Source organism: Carcharodon carcharias, chromosome 11, assembly GCF_017639515.1.
Source record: "Carcharodon carcharias isolate sCarCar2 chromosome 11, sCarCar2.pri, whole genome shotgun sequence".
Taxonomy (NCBI): Eukaryota; Metazoa; Chordata; class Chondrichthyes; order Lamniformes; family Lamnidae; genus Carcharodon; species Carcharodon carcharias.
In genome coordinates, this window is record NC_054477.1 from 115,150,429 (window position 1) to 115,170,651 (window position 20,223).

Sequence of the window (20,223 nt, forward strand, 5' to 3'; positions counted from 1 at the left end):
TCTGTAAACAGACACAATTTTGAAAGCAATTTGTGCCCTGATAGCCAATTGTGCTCAAAGCATAAAAACATAGCCCAGATATCTGCTGGCACCCACATAGCCCTATTCCAGCACGAGTCACTGCCTACAGAAGAGCAGAAAAATAGGTTTGGATTTAATGAAGCAAGGTTTTCCAAGTAGTTCACTGGCAACCAACAGGGTCTCCAAAGAAGCGGGCAGCATATAATCTAATGCTGAATAATGCACTTGGTGGGGTTGGGGGTCTGTAGAATTAGGAGGGAAGCAAGGGGGTAGAGAGTCCATTGACTTCACAATTCCATCTGATTCAATTAGAGTAACGAGTAGGTGAAAACTGCTGGAGGTCTACTGAGGCCCTTAAGTGACCAATTAATGGCCACTTAAGATCATCATCCCCCTGCTGCTGGTATTCTACTGGGTGGAGGGGAGGGGTGATGAGCACTACGTCGTGTCATGAGGCTGCCCAGTAAAACCTGATGGCCTCCTAGCAGGCTCAGGGGATGGGCCCTGCTGATTGGCCACCCCGTGGTCCATGGTCAGCACGCTTAGTGGTAAGGGCAGCCTTCTTAGAAAGCCACTCTCTACCATCATCAATAATACCCCTCCTCCCATTTGCCAGAGCCTGCCTGACTAGTCTCTGAGTCCCTTACCTTCATTCCAGAGCCTCCTTCATTGTTGCTGCTCCAGGCTTGCTGCAGCACCAGCGGTGCTCACCCTCCTGGTGGTACTGCTGGGACTGAAGAGCTGTCAGCCCCTCTAATGGCCAGCAGCTGATAGAGGTGGGATGGTGTCTTCGAGGCACTGAAAACCTGACACCAGGCAGTTAACTGACTAATGTCCATGCATTGGGCAGCCAGAAGTAGCCACGGCAAGGTTGCCCCAGCTTTCTGGCTGGTGGATGAGACAATTGAAATCAGCCTGTCACTTACCAGTCAGCCAACTCCCGCATGGAAGGTTCCCACAGCTTCTATAGTAACTGGTAAAATTTCACCCATAGTCACTCAAGCCCCGACTAAACTAGTGTTGCCCTGGATTTTGACATGAAGGGCGATACCAGAAGTACACACTGACCAGACTCACAGTGAACAGATAATTTTACTAACCTTTTAGTCACAGCTCAACCCCAGTCACTGGGAGTCTGGGTTATAATATTGTACCCCATTACCAACCTCCACTCTCATTTACTAAGCACCAGGACTGGGAGCGTGAGGTCATTCAGTAAACCCACATGATGCTCCTTCCTGCTTCATCAATGGATATAAATCATTTGTCTCTTATTTAATTTGTTGAGTTATAATATCCCATGATTTAATTTGTTTGTCATCAGGAAAATATTTGCAAAGATAAATTTAGAACTTCAGGCAATTTTAAAATCCGGAGGCTAAAAAAAAATATAAACTTCATTTTGTTTTTTACGTACTGTTCCAGTAATTCCCAATCTGTTTTGAACTCATCAGTATCAAAGTCAAATCAAGTTCAAACTGCAAGTATTTTAACATCATTACTTTAATAATGGGATGAACAATTTCAGCATCATTTGCTCAGGAAGCAGAATGGTCCACTATGTCACAGTAACTTAGTAACCAATTATGACATGTTGTGACATTCTTTGCTAAGCATACATACAGGTTTTGTGGTAGACTAGCATTGGACCAGCTTGCTGTTATATTCTTTCCTGTAATAAAGGCAGATTTCAAACAAAATGACTGTCAGGATTAGTTAAAAGTGCTTGAGTGAATAAGACCTTTGTTTTACAATTGTCTTAATTTTCACATGGCAGCAGTTATTCAAGTCACAAAATTCAGGAATGGGAAAGAAAACTCATGCTGCCATTCAGTATTATTTTGACAATGTAGATGAGATTTTATTCCAGGGTCAGTTATGCTACATGCAACAAAAATGGAAATATGTTTTGACTAATATGTACTGGAGCTGATTAAAGTGACTTCTGGCATTTAACAATAGTAAAAAGGCTGGAAATGCAATAAAAGTGAAAGAAAGCTGCAAAATTAGTTAAAAACCTCCTTTTTTGTCCTGCCTCCATGTTTGCTGCCCTCCAAGAAGAGAGGCAGAATTAATAGATGCATTTGTCTGAAACAGCTGCAGTTGCTTGTTGAGGCCTATTAATGCCTCGTTAATGAGTTTCCCTGGAAGGAGGTGGCAGTTTTCTGCTGAAGGGAAATTAAAATGACTAGGTAGTAATTAGATCACCCACTCAGCTGGAGTTAATTCTGTGATGGAGCAGTGAAACTATTTGGTAGTGTCTGTTCAAGATAGACTTTGCTGCTATTGTCACATCAACTGTTTCAATGTTGTCCATTGATGGGAGATAGCTATTGGGGAAAGTAGGGAACAAGAAGAGGTACCAATCTCACTGTTATGAAGATATGTTATACAAAATATGTACTTATAATGTAATCAGCTGAACATATATTACTTTATAATGTAATAAGCTGGACATATATTGAACTTTTTGAAAATAACACTTTTGCTAAGTAATGGACACTGACCTACAGCAGCTACTATTTGCCTTTGTGAAGGACACAAGCTGCTTTTTGTAGACGCTGAGTCTACAGAACTCTCAAAGAGAGATCAAGTGACCCAGTTCGTGAGTGAAAAATACTGGATTTGAGCTAACATTCAGGGACTGCCACAGGGTGCAAAAAGGGAAACAGCCTTACAACGGTAAGGCTGTTTCCCTTTTTGCACCCTGTGGCAGTCCCTTCTCTGAAACCTCTCAAATCAAAGCTGAGCTGTTTGTGCTTTGAAAACCCACCAGAGGATCTCATGGTTGCAACCAAAGAGTTCTTAAAAATAAGAAACCACTGTCTCCAAGAGAAAAGAGAATCAACCAGCCATGACTGTACAGTGACTGCTCCAGTTAGAAACCCCAGTACCAGCAGCTACTGTGGAAAGTAACCCTTCAACAACAAACATCCGGACAATCCCTGAATACATTTTTTCTGACTTTACTTTTCACTTGGCCAAGTTTTAAGATCTGATACTCTGTAAAATTTTTATACTTTTTGTGCATGGCTGGGGAAAGGGGGTGGTTGTGTGTGCTTGCATTAGGAAATATTTGTACGTTTCACACATTTGTGTTAGTAATTTCTGTATTACCTGAGTGAGAGTTTTGGCAATAAAACTAACACTTTACTCGTTAAAGAACCTGACTGGCTTATTTTTTGCACCGAGTTCTCTACATATATTGAATTGGCAATATCTCTTCCACAGCACACTCCACTGCCACGCTCCCACCCTTTTAAATTTAAACTCTATTATAACCAAGTCAGAAGTAGGACAAAGAGAGAAGTCAGTTCACCCTTTCTAACACCCACCAACTGCCATGACAATTTCCAATTGTGCTGCTCATTGGCAACTCCTAGAAAATACCCCATTTTCTGCTCTACTGTACATTTCATTCTTCCACATAAAAAATAAAAAATCTTATAGTATGGATCTTTAACAACATTTTCATAATAATGTGTAATAACTTAAATGTGGGAAAAAAAATCCCAAGGCATAATCATAAAAGTGGATGATGAGACAAAGAAAGTGATATTCAGAGGGCTGAGGAGGTGGCTATTTGCGATGATTTTAATGGAGAACATGGAGAGGTGGAAAGATTTATGGAGGGAATTCCAGAACGCAGGCCCTAAGGAACTGAAGGCACAGCTAGAGGTCAGAACCAAAGAATGGAGAGTTTAAAAGGAGGAGGGGGAGTGATATAGAAATAATGTCCTTGGTTGCTACTTGACTATTAACAGACTGGTCCGTCTTTAAGAGACATGGATTGTGCTGCAATGCAGACTTTTCCCAGTTGTTTATGTAACATTCCCCAAGCCTAACAGAATCCTGTTGAGGGGAATTATAGGCAGAAAACTGAAATCACTGGCATTAAAATATGCAAACAAATGGTGAGATTAACAGCTCAGCACCTAAAAGTAGACAATTTTACCCCTCAAGAGGTAAAGTCCACCTTGGCGATAACAGTAGAGAATCACCATGGAGGGGCAAGAGTGAGAATAGCTAATTGTTGCAGCTTCACCTTGTCACTATGTGTAGCAATATCATTAATACATTTGTAAGGATGTTGCGTTTGGTATTTTCAGCAAAATTGTAAATGAGTTATTTTAGAATTTGAACCCTATGGAGTTTTAGTGTTAAAGGTCAGAAATTATATTACAGGAGGTTGCTGGATTAATTCAGGTTAGGTATACCAAGGTACTCAAGCAAATATTTCTGCTGAAGATGTCAAAAGTGGCCAATGGTTGGTGCTTATTAGCGAACTCTTCAAAATCCAGGACTTTTAGCACAGATATTCATTCCCAAATAGCATCAGAGATCTTGGGAGGATGCCAAACTGTGAAACTATCAATAATTTACAACGTACAGAAGTGAATACATAACATTCATTACTAACTAAAAAATCCATATTCTGTAAGTTCTGGCTTCAGACTATTAAATACAGAGAGGTAACCCAGAAAATAATATCCTGTTAAATATGCTTTAAGGGTAAAAAATATTAATTAAATGAAAACAGCAAATGCTGGTAATACTCAACAGGACGCATCTACGCAGAGAGAAACAGATTCAGTGTTTCATGACTTTTCATCAGATCTGAGAAAAGTTAGAAATGTAATAAGTTTTGAGTAAGTGAAAGGGGGCAAACGGAAAGAAAAACAAAAAGGAACGCCTGTAGAGGGAGGGAGAAATTAAATATCAAAAAGTTTCATGGTGCAAAGTCAAAGTGAATAGTAATTGGACATGTAAAGAAACAAAATATGTATTCCTTTTTCAGGACTGCTGTAGTGCTTTGAAAATTGCATTGTGCATTTTGTCAACATAATTTTACCATACACATATACCAGCAGGGGAAGTCATAGAAGGCAATAAAGAAATCTATTCTTTTAAAAAGCACATGCAGCTTTGGTTCTGTATGGCTGTTATGAAATCTCACTGTTTCTTCCCAAGAACTTCACAATGGCATCAAGAATGGTGAAAAATAAGAAATATTGCCTTCAGGTTTGAAACTTTTGGGCGGTGTTTGCCACTTTCTGCAGACAGCACAGCAACATTGAAGCTGTGTTAGATAAACACAGGAGGCACTCCAGCTCAAGATTTGCAACAGGAAAAAAAAACACAGAGATAAAAACAGAGATAAAAGTTCTGTCGAAGGGTCATGAGGACTCAAAACGTCAACTCTTTTCTTCTCCGCCGATGCTGCCAGACCTGCTGAGTTTTTCCAGGTAATTCTGTTTTTGTTTAGCAACAGGAAAGCCTGTAAAATATAAATGTACACATGCACGCACACACACACACAAACGTTCATCAAGTCCTTGTTCTTCTAGTATCACTGCATTGATGATCAAAAGGCATTGTCCATCCTCAATCTACCACTTTTGATGTGCATTTAGAGCCATCATCCATATTCCCACAAAAGCAAAAGTGGCTGTAAAGTTTCAAACTTGCGAAGACAGCATTTGCAATCATGGATGCCAAATGAATAAAGGCCTTACTTCTCCACTATGGAAATGAAGAATTGGAAGATATTTTTGAGACACACTTGTGAAAGATGAAAATGACTAAGACTCAGCAAAAAATGCACTAACAACCTAGTTCATGCCAAAGAAAAATACAGTTTGGCAAACATTTGTCTTCTGACACACTGAACAAGAAGCAAATGAGACAATTGACCAATATTGCATGTGAGTAAGGCAATAGGCAACCAATTGCGACTTTGATGATGTTGAACATGTCAAACTGAAAATCAAAACATAAATAATCAAAGGTGTCTCTCCAGTCAACTATGCCTAAAAACACTTGATAAAAGATTGTCGGAGCTGTTGGAGTTAGTAAGTTCACTGTTGCTTTCAGAGACTAGAGCTACGGAAACTGTGGCTGTCAACAGTAGTTATCACACACCAGTCACTGAAGGTAAGCATGCAAGTGCAGCAGGTGGTAAAGAAGGCAAAAGATATGTTGGTCTTGATAGTGAGACGATTCAAGTACAGGAGCAGGGACGCCTAGCTACAATTATACAGGGCCTTGGTGAGACCACACCTGGAATATTGTATGCAGTTTTGATCTCCTTATCTGCGGAAGGATGTTCTTGCTACAGAGGGGGTGCAGCAAAGGTTTACCAGACTGATTCCTGGGATGGCGGCACTGACATATGAGGAGAGATTGAGTCGGTTAGGATTATATTCGCTAGAGCTCAGAAGAATGAAGGGGGATCTCATGAAAACCTATAAAATTTGAACAGGACTAGATAGGGTAGATGCAGGAAGGATGTTCCTGATGGTGGAGGGGTCCAGAACCAGGGGTCACAGTCTGAGGATACGGGATGGACCATTTAGGACTGAGATGAGGAGAAATTTCTTCACCCAGAGAGTGGTGAGCCTGTGGAATTTGTTACCACAGGAAGTAGTTGAGGCCAAAACAGTGTATGTTTTCAAGAATGAGTTAGATATAGCTCTTGAGGTGAAAAGAATCAAAGAATATGGGGAGAAAGCGAGAGCAGGCTAATGAATTGGATGATCAGTCATGATCATAATGAATGGTGGAGCAGGCTTGAATGGCCTACTCCTGCTCCTATTTTCTGTTTCAATGTGTTCAACTCCTGTGAACATTGTTCATTGCTTATGTGCCACCTGCAGGAAACCAGGGTACCACCTGCAAAGCAACAGCACCAGTTTCACAAACAGAGGTGTGACTTATCTAAAGAATGTTTCCATGGTGACAGTGCTTACCCACACTGGGCACAATGTCCTGCTAAAAAGTGTAGAGCTTCTGGAAACCTCAACATCTTTGCTTGTGTTTGTCGCTCATCAGCAAAATTAACTACTAAGACCAATATCAACAGGAAGGTGCCATGTAGGCATACCACAGCAAAAGAGCAGGTGAATGTAGCAAATGTAGAGGTGGAAATGTGAATCTCATTCAAAAACACTAACACAAGTGCTATAGCCTATGTCGTATCTGGAGAATGTGGCACTTTATCAGTTTCCACATAACAACAGCTCTGCAGTGATTGCAGCCACATGCACGATTCCTAACGATACCAACAACATGCCCGAATTGTGTACTGACTGCTTCACTGGTATTGATAAACTGAAGATTGTTACATGCAAGCTTCCTGCAGACCCAAATGTGCCCCAGTTATACAACAGTGGTGAATATCATTTCATGTCAGAAAGCAGACAGAGAAGACACTTCAATGCCTACTTGACCTTAACATTATTCAGAGAGGTGGGGATGACCTTACTCCTTGGGTCTCACCCATACAAGATATCAAAAAACACAAGAGAACCAGGTTAGAATCTGCATTGATATGCGGTTACTGTACGAAACCATACGATGCGAAAGACACTTGACACTGATAATCGATGATATTTTAGAGGAAGTGAATGGTGCTAAGCACTTTGCTAAACTTGACCTCAATATAGGTGACCATGAAAGCATGCTTGCAAAATTTTACTGAATTCTCTACTCACATTGAGCTTTTTTGATACAAGAGGCTCAACTTTGGTGTCGATTCAGCAGCTGAGGTATTTCAGCACATGATTCAGCCTGCACTTAAAGGACTTGAGGACATGTTAAACATCAGTGATGTCATTCCCATCTACGGTTCCACTGAAAGTGAATTTGAGACACGCCTACTTGCATTACAATGCCTTAGAGAATGTAACCTCACCTTTAACAAGGACAAGTGCTTGTTCAATGAAATCAAAATCAAAATCTTCAGTCATGTGTTCAGTGGTGAAGGAGTATCACCAGATCCATGGAAAGCTGAAGCCGCTGCAAATGCTGTGGATCCTACAAACATGAAGAAGTCCAGAGTCTGCTAGGACGCATAACGTACTGTCATTGTTACTAAGTCACATAACCAGGCTGTACACCAGATCCAACAATGGTTGTCAGCAAGTTGCACAAATGCCTATTTCGACCTGAGAAAACCACCTAGCTAGTCTTAGGTGTAAGTCCACTTGGCTTAGTTATAGTTCTCACGCAGAAAGACAAGGCAGGCAACCTTTCAATGTTGCGATGGCAAGCAGTTCGCTAATGCCCATAGAGAAAAGTCATTCGCAAACAGAGGGAGAAGCACTGTCTCACATACAAATGGAGGGGAAAATGTTAGTGAGTTTGAAGTAATAACTGATCATAGACCACCAGTAAACTTGTTCAACCACCCACATAGCGAACTGTCCACTCGAATAGAGCATTGGATACTCAAACTACAAGAGTACGAGTTCCATGTTGAATGTCAGCCAGGAAAGCTCAGCCCAGCAGACATGGCTTTCATGATATTGGTTGCCAGCAGTCAGTCCCACTAGGCATGAGGAAAACGTGGCTGAACAGCATCTTAACTATGTAAACCTAAATGCAGTGCCAAAGTCATTAATTCAAGCTGGCGTCAAAGCAACAACAAAACAAAGTGACATGTTGCAACTACATATGATGGTTATGGAATCATGAAACTTGAAATACATGATGAAGAGAACATCTACAAACAAAATAACTCTCAAATTACAAAGTCTTCACAATGTTTGAAATGAGCTCACCATTACAATCACACCTGATCTTGTGTTCCGCAGCAACTGCATTGTCATTCAACAATCATTGAGAGAAGATGCTGTCAATATAGTACATATGGTTACCGGAGAATTGTCAAAGCACAACAATTCTTTAGAAAAAAGACATGGTTGCATTTTAGAGCAATAAATCAATCAGTGTTTGCCATGCCAAACAACAGCAGTGTCAAATTATTGTGATCCTCTCATGATGTCTGAACTATCTCCAGTGCCTTGGATTGAGGTTAGCGTTGTAGATTTACCCACAGATGAATACTTGTTTGTTGTCACTGATGACCGATTGCAGCAGATTCCCAGTCGTGGAAATAGTTATGTCAACGTCAATGAAAGCAGTCATCCCAAAGCTTGACTAGATTTTTACCTTGTTTGGCACCCCTTAAATGGTGACAAGTGACAATTTAATGTCGATGAGTTCAGTAAATTTGCAAAAGACCTGGGTTTCAGTCATCAAAAAATCAGACGCTGTTGGCCAAGACCTAATGGAGGGATTTATACATACATTGAAAATGAGGCATGCAGCTACAGCTGAAAGAAAATAGAGGGATCAAAAGTTGTATCAATTTCTTCACAATTACAGAGCAACTCCTCATTCAAATACTGCAACCTTCAACCATATTCATCTTTGCACATCCTATATGCACAGGTCTTCCTGGGCGACCCCACAGAGATAATGATCAACAAGTACACGAGTGCGATCAAAAATAGAAAGATCAAATGAAAGTAAATGCAGGACGGAACATGAAATTTAGAACTACACCAATAACGATAGTTACTAAGTGCCTGTGAAATGTGATGGTCATGTTGGAAAGCAAACAACCGCTTATGATATCCAACCATTTATTGTGACCAACACAAAAATATCAGAGATCACTGCTAAGCATGGTTCAAAAATCATCACACAAAATGTGCCATTCTGCAAAGCATTGAAAGTACCATTCATAAACATCGAATCCGAGTCTGACACCAATATCTCAGATGAAGAACATGAGTTAATTCAAACCACGCCTGATGTTAAACGATATTTCCATGAGGGAAAATGTCTGTCATGGTTAAGTGATTATGTTATGAAGTGAACTATTTATAGTTGATAAACAAATCTTTCATCTCATTGTATATGACTAAATGAACTATTAAATTAAAACAAAGGTTTGCATGTGTAATAATGTTACTGGTGAAGTTAAATATTCAAGTTATACTTAAGTTTATTGTTTACACTTGAAACAAATCATTGAAATGTGCTTTGTCTCTCATTTACTAAGAAGAGGAGGGATGCAGCCAATTGAAAAATTGCGTTGTACATTTTGTCAATTTAAGGCTACCATACACTTATACCAAGAGAGAGAGTCTGGAGAGGATAACAAAGGAATCCATTGTTTTAACAGCATGTGCAGTTCTGAATGCACCTTACTGAATCCCACTGTTTCTTCCCAAGAACTTCACAACCACACTGCAGCCAATTAAGTAACTTTGAAATGTAGTCACCATTGTAATATTGAATACATGGCAGCCATTCATCCGCAGCATTCTCCCACAAATAGCAATATGATAATAACTAAATAATCTGTTTCACTTCATGAAGTTGTTTGTAGGATAAATATTGACCAGGACATCGAGTTGAACTTCCCTGCTCTTGTTCAAAGTAGAGTCATGGAGGTCTACCACACAGAAAAAGGCCCTTCAGCCCATCAAGCCTGTACTGGTCAAACAAGTACCTAACTAGTCTAATCCCATTTTCCAGCACTAGGCCCATAGCCTTGTATGCCAATGGCATCGCAAGTGCACATCCAAATATGTCTTTAAAGTTATGAGGGTTTCTGCCTCTACCACCCTTTCAGGCAGTGAGTTCCAGATTCCCACCACCCTCTGGGTGAAAATATTATTCCTCACATCCCCTCTAAACCTCCTGCCTCTTACTTTAAATTTATGCACCCTAGTTACTGATCCCTCCACTGAGGGGAAAAGCTCCTTCCTATCTACCCTATCTATGCCCCTCATAATTTTATGCACCTCAATAATGCCCCCCACCTCAATCTCCTCTGCTCCAAGGAAAATAATCCCAGTCTATCCAATCTTTCCTCATAACTAAAACTGTCCAGCTCAGGCAACATCCTGGTAAATCTGGTCTGCACTCTCTCTAGTGCAATCACATTCTTCCTATAATGCGGATTCCAGAACTGCATGCAATATTCTAGCTGTGGCCTAACCAGCATTTTACACAGTTCCAGCATAACCTCCCTGCTCTTATGTTCTATGCCTCGGCTAAAAAATGCAAGTATCCCATATGCCTTCTTGACCACCTTGTCTACCTGTCCCACTACCTTAAGGGACTGCTGGACATGCACAAAAAGATCCCCTGCTCCTTGGTACTTTCCAGGGTCCTACCATTCATTTTGTATTCCCATGCCTTGTTTGTCCTGCCCAAGTGCATCACCTCACTACTTATTCAGATTAAATTCCATTTGCCACTGACCAAAACATCTGACCTGCCCGTCTATGTCCTCCTATAATCTAAGGCTATCCTCCTCATTATTTACCACCCCACCAATTTTCGTGTCATCCGCGAACTTACTGATCAACCCTCCCACATTCAAGTCTTAGTCGTTTACATGTACCACAAACAGCATGGGACCCAACACCGATTCCTGTGGAACCCCATAGGACACAGGCATCCAGTCACAAAAACACCCATTGTCTATCATCCTCTGCTTCCTGCCACTCAGCTAATTTTGGATCCAATTTGCCAAATTGCCTTGGATCCCATGGGCTCTTACCTTCATTATCAGCCTCCCATGTGGGACCTTATCAAAAGCCTTGCTGAAGTCCAAATAGATTATGCCAACTGCATTGCCTTCATCTGTATGTCTGGACACCTCTTCGAAAAATTCAATCAAATTGGTCAGACATGACTTCCCCTTAACAAAACAATGCTGACTTTCCTTGATTAATCCCTGCCTCTCTAAGTGTAGATTAATTCTATCCCTCAGAATTGCTTCCAATAATTTCCCCACCATTCAGATTAGAATGACTGGCCTGTAGTTCCCTGATTTATCCCTTTTTCCCTTCTTCAATAACGGTACCACATTAGCTGTCCTCCAGTCCTCTGGCACCTCTCCTGTGGCCAGAGAGGTATTGAAAATTATTGCTATTGCCTCTGCTATCTCCTCCCTTGCCTCACTCAGCAGCCTGGGATACACTTATTCTGAACTTGGAAACATATCTACTTTAAAGCCTGCCAGACCACTTAGAACTTCTTTGCTTTCGATGCTAATTTCTTTAATTATATCACAGTCTTCTGCCTGATTTCCATACCCGCATCCCTCTCACTTGTGAACACCAACACAAAATATTCATTTAGAACCCTACCTATGTCTTCCGGCTCCACACACAGATTACCACTATGGTCGTTAATGGGCCCTACTCATTCCCTAGTTATCCTCTTACTCTTAGGCCAGAAATTTGCCCCCACCTGTGGACTTGTGCAGGGGCAGGCGCGAACCCGATCGGGTCCAAGCTGCCATTTTACATGGACGGGCCAATCAAGGCCTGCTCATTGTGAAGCGAGCCCGGAAACGCTGAGCGCTCCACGGAGGTGCCTCAGGGAAGTTTGTTTCAGTGTTAAACTTTTAAATAAAGGATTTTTTAACTTTTAAAACATGTCCCCTCATATGACACTATCACATGAGCTGGGACATGTCAAAGAATAAATGTCTAAATTTTTATCAGATTTTAAAACAGTTCATGAAACCTCATCCCACCCATGGATGAGGCTTCATGAAAAATGCGAAGTCCGCTGGGCTCTTCGCCTGTCCGCCAGCCTTAAGGTTGGACGGGCAGCTCATTAAATTGAGTTAATTAGGTTTTAAATGGCCTTAATAAGCCTTTGACAGTTTGGCGGGCACACAGCTGACTCGGTTGCACGCCAGCTGAACTGAAAATCTAAATGAGGTGCAGTGACGTCAGGACGCCCGCCCAACATCACCACGCATCATTTTACGTGCCGGCGAGTGGACCCTGCCTCCCCCCGCTCACCGATGGGAAAATGCTGCCCTTAATGTACTTGTAAAATAACTTTGGATTTTCCTTTATTTTATTTGCCAATGTTTTTCATGCCCGCTTTTTGTTCTCCTAATTTCCTTTTTAAGTTCTTCCCTACACATGCTATACTCCTCTAGGGCTTCTGCTGTTTTGAGCCCTCGATATCTGCCATTAGCCTCCCTTTTTCTCTTCCTCTCTCTTCATCCAATCCTTTATCCAGTCGAAGTAGTCCCATAGAATTTTTTCACATTGATTTTAGAGAACAGACCTCAGTATAAGTTCTCATTCAGCCCTAGCATAAGCTTCGATAATATGAATGGAACCCTTTTTTTTCATTTAAATGCAATTTTTTCCCACTTAGACTCAGTCCTCACTCCGGTTACTGCCATAATAGTTATAGAACCAATAAACAAATAGTTAAGAATATCAAAAACAGTTTAGATAACCTTCTAAGACAGTGAAGTTATTTAATAATTGTTAAAACATTAAGTAATTTTACATGACCTAATACAGTGGATAAGTTTTAAGAATCACTGAATCCATTTACATCACAGGGATAGTGATCCTTATTGACTTGAGCATTTTACATGGTAAGAATCACGTTCAGCATCAGGGTTTAATAAAGGGTAAGTTTTGAGACAGGAGAATGGTAAAACCAATGGAACAAAAGACTATTTGACACCACAAATACCACAACCCAAAGATTCTATTATAAGAAGACTATGAGACATATCTCAAAGATTCCTACAGCTTTCTAAGCTTGTTTTTCTTGTCTTTTTAGTATCTATTTATCAAATACAATCCATGATTTTCCATTTCTGGTTCTGGAAGAGATTTTTTCTGCTCCCCTATCATAAATTGTAAGGCATACTTTGACGAAATAGAAATTAACCTTGCCTCAACTATTAGAATGGGTATTTCTTTTGACACCACTGTGAACATGAAGTAGTTCACATGCTTAAGAATTTATATTTTGACTTGCCCCAATTAAAGTTCAATTGTTGACAGCTCTCAGCATCTAATATAGGCCAGTAGCCAAGCATCACAGTAAAAGTGCATTGGGCAAGCAAAGATTTCCAAATTATATGCGCCTCTGTCAAAGTCAGCAATTGTGACTTAGTTAAACAATTTTTTTTTAGAAACTGCTTTATATGCTGCACATACAAGAGCTAAACGACTGTGCACATGTGTCTATTGGGGAGAAGGAAAATCAACTGTAAGGGCTTCCACTCAGTGAACTGGAAAATTGTCTACAAACCCAAGAGGGACCTGCTCAGTGGGGTGGCAAAAGTGACCTAACAGCACAATCTTTTCAGTTACCAAGAGGGTGTTTTACAGTAAAATGTGATATTAGTAACTACTTGGGGAAAGCTCTCTTCATTGTAATTAGATTATGTTAAATGTAAATATGAATAGACCTAATAACACAGAATATTCTAAATAAACATTTATGCACCCTGTCATATTAATGTATAACCATCAATATAAATGTTTAGAAAAATAAATAAACTATTGATGTTCTTGTCAGTCATGGAGATTTTTCACATGGATAGAGAAAATTTGGAGTTGGAAACATAGCATCATATAACACAGAAGGAGGCCATTTGGCTCATCATGCCTGTTCTGGCGCTTTGGGGGAAAAAAACTTTTCAACTTGCCCACCTGCTTTTTCCCCATAACCTTGCACGTTTTTAATTTCAAGTACAGTCCCCACCCAAATAGCAGGAGCTTGTGTTTGAATGATAATTGTCAATGTCAAATAGAGGCCAATGTATCTGGAAAGATCAATTTCAAGCAAGGCTTTACTTGCAGAAGCAAAACAGAAACGTGTTGGTGGACCTCATCCCTCCTGAGGGAGCACTGCAAAATGATATGTGCATTATAGGCACCAGACCATCCAATGGGTGATTTATTCAAATAAAGCTGTTGGTGCCTGGTGAGCCTCACAGGCAGGGATAGACAGTGGAAAAGAGTATTCATGTAAGATGTTATCCTTCCCAAGTTCTGATCAGTGGGACAGAGATTTAGAACTCTGGAATCCGGCAATGAAAAATAAATTATAGGAGGCATAGCAACAATTGTGTGAGGTTTTGACACCCTGTCAGCACACTGTCCAATATGGCACTTCCAACATATGGAGTGTTGTCCTAGGTTTACTCAACTCTTCAATGTATCATCAGCTTCAGACTCCAGAGGTCATAAGTCATGGCACCTCAGAATGCTTAGTAATTTATGTGACAAACTGCTTCATTTTTGCTCAAGCCACATCTAGAAGAAGGAAAGAGGGATAAAAGGAATAATGAGAATTAACACATGGGTGCTTCAAGAATTGACTTTTTATTATTTGCTTTAAGTGGCACATTTAAACCTTCGATTATTGCTGTTCTTGTGAGCCCCATGATGTGAAAGCAATTTTAGCATCTGGCTATTGTATCACAGGTGGGAAAGTTGGAGCTATATTTTCATGATGAAAACTTGGAGGCTGTCAAGGCAATGAAGTAAAGGTTGCAGGGCTGTTTGTGCAAGGTGGTATGTAAGAGTGGTAAAAGTGACATATGCCTCAGTGAAATTGAGCTATGAGAGCATCACTTGTGTTACTAGCTGCAGGGTGATCCACATGCCATGCATTGAGTCCTCCATCCTCCTCATCATTTCTCTCTTCCCCATGGGTTGTTGAGTTCTGAGTGCTTTTTTTGTTGAGCAATGTTAAGCAAGATCCTGTAATATGAAGGCACAATGGCAACTCCCTGGATATTAGGCATATGTTTGCATGAGGGTCTTTTTTGTAGTTGAAGGTGAATTGAACATTGATGAATTACAATTAAGAAAGATTCCTGGCCTTCTCAATGGCTTCCATGATGGCTGCATGGATTCAGTTTATGACATGCTGCACTTATGAAAAGCCAAATAGAGCTATAAACTATAATGTTCTATTGGTCTGACTGTTGTCATCAGTTATTTATTTGTATTTGTTCATGGGATGTGAACATCGCTGGCAAGGCCAGCATTTGTGCCCATCCCTAATTTCCCTTGAAAAGGTGCTGGGGAGCTATCTTCTTGAACTGCTGCAATTCATCTGGTGTAGGTTCACCCTCAACAGTGTTGTTAGGGATTAGTGAGTTGCTCCGCTCACAGCTGCTCTTACTCTCCATTGTGGAACGTGATTCTGCTGATCACTGTTTGCATTGGATTCTGTCATAGGTGGACTTTTGAATAAAAGTGTGAGTTATGGGGATTGCTCTAGCTGCATTGTTGACTGGGGTGAAGAAGATGATGAGGAAGTGAAGCAGCAGCAGCATGGATGTGCTGGTTAAGGAGCCGGTGCTCAGCACCAGAGAAAGCAGTGACATAGAGGACTTGCTCACAGGAAGTCTTAGAGAGTGTTCATAAAAATGCCCAGCTTCCCTAACCTGGCTAAGGAGCAGTGATTTAGGAGGTGATGATCATCAAGTCAGGTGGCTACAGCTCCCTGCAGCCTTACCAAGGCAAACCTTCTGTCTGCTAGATTGGGTGTTTATGTTTTGCCACTAGCAGTGTAAGCAACCATTACCCAATGTTGATTTGCTAGAACTGTTCTGTATCTATCCCATTTAGCATGGTGGTGGTACCACAATGCAATGGAGGTATTCCTGTGTGCAGATGCAGCTTCGTCTCCACAAGGATTGTGTGGTGCTCACTCCTACCAATACTATCACGGACAGATGCATCTGCGACAGGTGGATTGGTGAGGGCAAGGCCAAGTATATTTTTCCGTCTTGTTTGTTCCCTCAATAATTACAGCAGGTCCTTCCTGGCAGATATGACTTTCAGGGCTCAGCAACATTGGTCAGTCAGGGTGCTACTTTTTTTAAAAATTCATACAAGGGATTTGGGTTTCAATGGCTAGGCCAGCACTTATTGTCCGTCCCTAATTGCTCTTGTGAAGGTGGTGGTGAGCTGCATTCTTGAACCATTGCAGTCCATGTGATGTAGATGCTGACCTACTCTTGGAGATAGACATGGAAGTCCTTCACCCAGAAGTACATTCTGTACCCCTGCTACCTTCATTGCTTCTTCCAAGTGGTATTCCACATGGAGGAATATTGATTCATCAGCTGAGAGAGGGCGGTAGTTGGTAATTTGCTTACTCGTGATGGACCTTGTTCCATGAGACCTTATTGAGTCCAGAGTCAATGTTGAGAACTCACATGATAATTCCCTCCCAACTGTATACCACAATGCCAGTACCTCTGTTAGATATGTTCTGTCATTGGGACAGGACATACTCAGCGGTGGTGATGGTGGTGTTTGAGACATTATAAGATATGATTCGTTGAGTATGACTAGGTCAGCCTGTTGCTTGACTAGCCTGTGGGACAGCTCTCCCAATTTTGGCACAAGTACTCAGATGTTGGTAAGGAAGTCTTTGCAGGGTCGACGAGGCTGGATCTGCCATTGCAGTTTCTAGTGCCTGGGTCCATTCTGTGAGACCGTCCAGTTTCATTCCTTTTTGATTTTTCTGTAGTGTTTGGTAGAATTGAGGGGCTTGCTAGGCCATTTCAGAAGGCAGTTAAGTGTCAACCACATTGTATGGGCCTGGAGTCACATGTAGGCCAGACCAGGTAAGGATGACAATTTCCTTCCCTAAAGGACATTAGTGAACCAGATGGGTTGTAACGACATCTAGATAGTTTCATGGGCATCATTATTGAAACTAGCTTTTCATTCCAGAATTTTTAGTTTATTAAATTTAAATTCCAATTACTGTGGCAAATTTGAACCGATGTCACCGGAGGATTAACTGGGCATCTAGATGACTGGTCCAATAACATTACCACTGTTGTGATAGACCATTAAATAGGTGTAGTTCTGATCTATGTACATCACCAGATAGGAAATGATGTAAGATACCCCATGACAAGTAGTTTGCAATGTGTAGTCATCCAAACAAGACATGTTATCGAAAGCTCTCCAAGATTGTACATGTGCTACTTAATCTTCATGAATAAAAAACTCACAGTTGAGTTTATCAATGCCATTTAGGTGGTTGGTGTGTTTGTGTTCAGCTGTAAGAAAAGGAAACACAACATTGTGGCAGCTTGTGGTTTCTGAAGATTTTCAATTTTTAGGCACACCATCTTCAGCATTGTGGCAGCCAATGCAGTTTCTAGGCTCTGCATTCACGTGGAAAGACCATCTGCTCAAACTCTGCAACATCGGGACTTTGAATTCTTCAGATTTGAATCGCAGGATTGCAGATTTACTGACCATCAAAAAGTGCAGCAGAACAGCAGCGTTTTGAGTCCTCACAGAATTAGAAATTGGAAATCTTCCAATTCATCTTGGAACTGCAGCAGTACTGTAAGTTCAAAAGAGGCTGAAAATATAGCTCCAAGAAACACAGCACTCAAGTAACAATTGTGAGTAGCAGGGCTGCTTGATCAGTAGCCAGGAAAGGTCAATCAAACAGCAGGCTCAGGAAGGCAAGGCTTAGAGCAGCTGGGAAAAGTCATTGCAGCCATAGCAGTGTTTCTGGATGTCGTAGTGCATTCACACCAAAGCACCACTTTGTGGTCGGGGTCTGAAAAACTCATGAAGGGGACAATAACGTCACACACACAAACTAGGAATAAACATAAGCAAGGGTTGTGACGACCAGATGTACTGATGGCAGTTGGATCTTCAGCAGCTTTATTCCTGAACACCGGAAAAGCAGGAAAGCTTGTTCCTAATTCAGAAAACACAGAGGCCTGGGAACATCAGCACGTTGTTTGTCACATCCCATTGTCCCAACTGGAGGGAAGCAGACAGTCTCTCTGAAACTCAGCTGTTCGAGCAGCGCATGGAATTATGATTTATTGATTTGACATGTTGGAACTGGACAAGCAAGCTCTCAAGGTGAAAATCACAATAGGTACTGAAGGGCTTCACAAATTAAACATCTCTGGGCTATCAGAAGAGGAACAAAAGGATCATAATAAAATATGGTCCACCTTAAAAGATCAACTGCAAGTCAAGCTCAACTTTTGCATTCACCGCCTTGAATTCATGGCCTTTGAGCAACAGCCGAAGGGTCTATAGATCACTTTGTTAGTCATTGTCGGGAAAAGAGCAGAGACTATGTTTTTTCTGATACAAAACTGGCTGAGAGAATCACTGAGTTTGTGATAGCATCAACATCTGTTGAGGCTTATCAAAAAGATCAGCCAAAAGGGTATAGTTGCTCTTGAAGCAATCCTTGCAGAGTGGAAAAGGCTACAGCCTCCCTGCACAGCATCAACTATTGGCATGGTAGCTAGGTCAAACCAATCCAGTAAACAACAAGGAAAATGTGGCTGTCTGCATGCATCTTGCAGTTGTCCGGCACATTGCAATATATGCAGGGTATGTGGCATTAAAGTGTAAGGTAAGTGCCAGTGTAAAATCCTAACCAAGGAGGATGACCAAACTTGTGACAAAATGCAGATAGGTGACAAGCAGATACAATACTGTAGTGGGAGCAGAGGGCCTGACTATGGGACACAAATCTGTGAAGTGACTGGCAGACTGGAAAAGTGTTTGATGGTGACAGTGACCAAGGTCCCACAGAGTCAGGTGAGCAAGCATTTCATCCTACTAACATCACAGAATTTGTGTATGCCATTGCATAGTTCGAAGCATTCGAAGTATCAACATCATACATCTCAAAAATCTGGAAAACACACTTTATGGGCAAATATTGACATCTGAACAAGTGCCAATATCTTCCCTCTTAGAATTGTAAAGGACATGTGCCCACAGAAGTGGAAGACAAGAGCACAGCCAACAATTCCATGCATAGAACCAAATCACTGGAGTGCAGATATTGATAATCACATGGTCATCTCAGTTATTCTAAATCATCAACATAAAAAGGTCCATCAATTGTAGGCATAAGAGCTTATAGAGGCCTGACATTGGTTACAATTCATGAGATCAGTCAAATGCCTGAAGGAAGGTGAGATCTAAATGAAAAGCCTATCAATTTGGTCTTCAACATTACATCACAATACCCAGATCATTTAGGCATGGCAGCTAGTTTTAGAGGAGATGCAGGCTTGCATTTTTGAAAAGACACTCTTTCGTCCATTGAACTTCCATGTAAATGTAGTTTTCATATTAAGGGCAAACTCAAATTTGAATTAGATAAGATGGAACAAGACAGAATCATTCGCAAAGTTCAGGAATATATGGACAAGTGCAACTCCATAATGTGTTGTCAAAAAAAATGGGCCAGAGCACACTTTGACCCTAGGCATCTGAACAGAGAGTTAATGTGCTGTCCACATATAATTCCTATGCTGGAGAAACTAAATCCTAAATTTTCAGGGAAAATGTTTTCGTGAAATTGGATACAAGGAATGGCTACTGGTCAGTTCACTTGGTGAAGAATTCACAAGTGTGGACTACTTTTAGGACTCCACTTAGAGATTATTGTTTTCACAAGATTATCCTCTGGTCTACCTATCAGTCAAAACCTCTTTCAGCAACATATGGACAGGATCACTTGTGAAGTACCAGTGTGTGTGTGCATAGCAGATGACATTGCTGTGGTCAGTAAAACAAAGAAGGAACACAA